Source organism: Sardina pilchardus, unplaced genomic scaffold, assembly GCF_963854185.1.
Source record: "Sardina pilchardus unplaced genomic scaffold, fSarPil1.1 HAP1_SCAFFOLD_207, whole genome shotgun sequence".
Classification (NCBI taxonomy): Eukaryota; Metazoa; Chordata; class Actinopteri; order Clupeiformes; family Clupeidae; genus Sardina; species Sardina pilchardus.
The window spans coordinates 16,884-20,587 of record NW_026910875.1 but is presented as its reverse complement, the minus strand read 5'-3'; the positions used below and the strand labels follow the sequence as shown (position 1 = coordinate 20,587).

General features: G+C 41.1%; 1 long non-coding RNA gene across 1 annotated transcript; it reads left to right on the top strand.

The window, feature by feature from the left end:
* The first annotated feature begins 451 nt into the window (after positions 1-451).
* Positions 452-1,809, top strand: LOC134074310 (uncharacterized). Its single transcript, XR_009937557.1, has 4 exons — positions 452-666; positions 1,099-1,198; positions 1,296-1,405; positions 1,733-1,809. It is a non-coding gene; the product is annotated as an uncharacterized LOC134074310 (long non-coding RNA).
* The last annotated feature ends 1,895 nt before the right edge of the window (positions 1,810-3,704 follow it).

Genomic DNA, 3,704 nt, shown 5'->3' with positions numbered 1-3,704 from the left:
ACATAGAATATGACGGAGGTGGATATTAGCTAGTTGGATGGCATGTAGGCTAAGTAAAATAGTGATGTTTCAAAGCTAAAAGCATGTCCTAACCAGACGCAATGCGAGCTAACGTTTATTAGGCTATATTCTGCATTGCTTGACAACGGGAGAGATAGAACTAACGACTGGCTTTTGGCCATAGCAACGTGCTTTTAGAACTAACGACTGGCCTTTGGCCATAGCAACCATCCATTTAGAACTAGTAACGGCAGTTTGTCCTGCAAGTAATAGCTTGGTTTCAATCACGTGATTATTATGACGCGCCACGGCGGGACGATTTGAGATGGAGGGCAGGAAGTAAACAATGGACCACCGTCTACCGTTGCAGACAGTCTGTATTGTACTGATATAGACCCAATAAAAGAAGGCAATGAAGCCAAATTGGCCAGAGGACGAAAAAATAATCCTGCTAGAGGAATACAACAAATGAAAAACTATATTGAAAAGAAAATTTGGCTCACATATAATGGTAAAACAAAGAATTGGGAGGAAATCGCCGCAAAAGTGCAAGACGTACCGGTGGTGTGGCTAGCTACACGAAGTAGGCTACAACAAAGTTAGAAAATCTAACGGTTATGGCCAAGAAGGAGATGTCCTGCCTTGGGAGTGAATCAAATGGAAAAGGTAAGTAAAAAAAAAAAACGTTTACACTATGTTTATTAGCTGCATAGGCTACAAAAGATGACGTTAACTATCTAGGCCTAGCTAACTCATGCTTAGATTGCCCATAAAAGTTATCGTTATACAGTAGGTCTACGTGACTTGGTAGGCCTAATTGACATAGATAATTCTCTTCTTAATTTGTCTTTTGTAATCAGTAATGGCGATTACATTTTTCTCTAACGAACTTTTAACCTGATATTGCTTTCATTCTTTATGCTATGGATATGAATTATAATAGTAGCCTATGATCAGCCGTCAACGTTAACGTTAGCTAGTCAACGTTAGCTAACTGACGTCCGTTTAAAACTTGCTGGCTTATAACCCGATTCTGATTACCTAATGTTGGGCCTGCTAACAACGTTTATTCCATAATTATGAATATATTTTACTCAGGGGGTGTCCTAGCTCCAGCTGCAATGGTCGCTGACATGCATTGGACGCACCCAGTGATGGGGAGTGCTGGTGGACAGGATCTGCGCGTCCTATCAGAAAGGTAGTCTGATAACAATATATTTTCAGTTGAGTCTAATTAAATGCGTTAGTGACCGTAGTGTTATGACTGTATAGCTAACCATCAAAACCTTCTGCAGTGAGTCAGACCTTCGGCAGTGAGCCAGTCAAAGAAATGAGTGAAGCGATAGTGCCCGTCATCCTGTCTATCCTCCGCCAGCCCAGCGTAAAAGAGACGGAGAGCGGAAAAGTAAGTTATTGGTGCTACTGTGTTTCCTATTAAAATGTTAAGCCTATATTATAATCCTAAACACATCGTATCAAATACAGATGTTCTCACTAAGTCGGCATATGCGATTTAGGCTTGGGTGGACTGAGTAGACCCAGGCCTAACTTTTGTGATCACACATAGCCTAATGTCAAACAAACGTATACCCCGCTGGCCACTTCGCACATTTCTTTAGATTTTGCAATAACTGTGCTCAGCCTAGCCTACTCTACATCTCGTTGCAGTGCAGCTACAAGCTAATGTCACCAGACCTAATTAGGCTGTTGTTTCCTTTTATTTTCATTACAGGAACAACGACGAACCATTGAATCAACAGAGGACGTGTTGGCTCTCCAATAAGAAGTTTTGCTGTATCAGAAAATTAGAAATAGATAAATTCGAAATAGAAGTTACATTGACATTGACTGACGAGGTCCTTCCATTTAATAAACACTATTCGTCATTAAATGTGTATTGCCATTTAATTTATGACATGCAATCAAATGAGTCGGACTGACTGTGATTCATAATAGTGATTTAATCATTTTCTGCAATTTAGTTGTTGACCATGGCGTAGCGCTCAGTGGATAGCCTAGGCTTGCAGTACTGTACGTCGTTCATTGACTGCACGAGTTTTGCACAGACTGAAGTTATAGCTCTCCTGTTGTATGGAATTGAAGATTAACACAATGATATCACTCACAACTAATAGGCTAGCCTACATATTTAGGTCACACAGCCTCAGGCCTACAATTTAGACAACTTGCCTGAGGTCTGTTCCCGTTCCTGAAAGATGTTTCTTTCATCCAGAAGAGGCGCGTCATGCGTGCTTTCAGGCCACTGTGCCACAACGTTGATTATCTTGCTTTCGTGATTACAAATGAACTGTATTGATGTATTTATTATTTACAAATGAATGATCGCCAACAGGCGTTTGAGACGGTGCATTATAGACGTTATGAATGATTACGCTGCAGACTGTGTGGAAGACGTCTGCCACCACAGACTGATCTGTTGCATTAAAAACAGATAGCTGTAGCCTACGGCTGGTAGCGCACAGTTGCGGAAAGTACGGTGGTCCAACTCGAGACGGTAAGATAACTCACAAATTGACTGCCGGTGAAATCAGTAGCCTGACCGCGCATCAATGTAGCCTATCAGCGGGGGAATATACGGGTCAGTGTCGGCTGAATAGGCTGTATACGTTCGTTATGATGAATTGGACTCGGCCATATTTTGATGACGCCCTAACTGATAGCCCCAAACTGTTTGTGCAAACGATTTAATGGTCCTTAAATCCGATTTTAAGGGAACATGTTAACTGAAGGTGCTTTGCAACCGGCTCCTGATCCAGCTATTTCAGTCCCTGCCCTCCATCTGAATTTCGAACGCTATTTTCGAATTTTGAAGTAGCATTGTGACACAGAGTGAAACCAAGCTATAGAACTTTGTGGCGGAGAGAAGTTAGTTCTACAAACAAGACAGTTTTAGCGATTTACATTATAATGGGAAATTAGCGCAAAAAACAAGTGGTAGAATTGTTGTATAAAAGCAATATAGCACTTGTGATCGTGGGTTGTTGCTGGATATTCCCACGGATGTAGTTGCCTGCGCCACTCGGCCTCGGGCCTCGAGGCTACGGCCGAACAACACCCGTGGGAATATCTAGCAACAACCCACTCCCACTCGTGCTATATTGCTTAAATATGTATACTGTATGTATATACTGTATGGGCAATTCCATGCAAAACTGTCAAGTCCATAACCCCACACAGCATCATACTATGATGTGGATGATGATTTCTTAAAAGTTTACCATTTCGCTCGCGCAAAAAAAAAAATTAATCGTTCCTACATCGTTTTTTCATCATTCCTACAAACATTTATCAGAACCAACATTTCTAGATGATGTTGGGAATGGGGTAGGCCTACTATTACTAAAATAAATGCATAAGGTAGCCTATGCCTGTTTTTTACATCCCGACTATTTAATGTAGGTTTTAGGCTAAGCCTACACAGTAAGAGCAACAAGTTGGCCAGAATTATATGAAATAAGGGCATAAAGGGCATGAATAAGACAATTCCTTAGGAGGGGTTGGGAATGCCTGGGTTGAGTTTGAGATGCATTAGGCCTATAGCCTACACATGGATCATCACTATTTGTTTTGTGTTTTTATCCAACTTTGATAACATGCATATAAATATGGAGATTACTTTCTTTTCGCCTTTTCATTGTTATTAGCCTATGCCAATCAACTGAGTTGAATGCTGTGCATGTTGT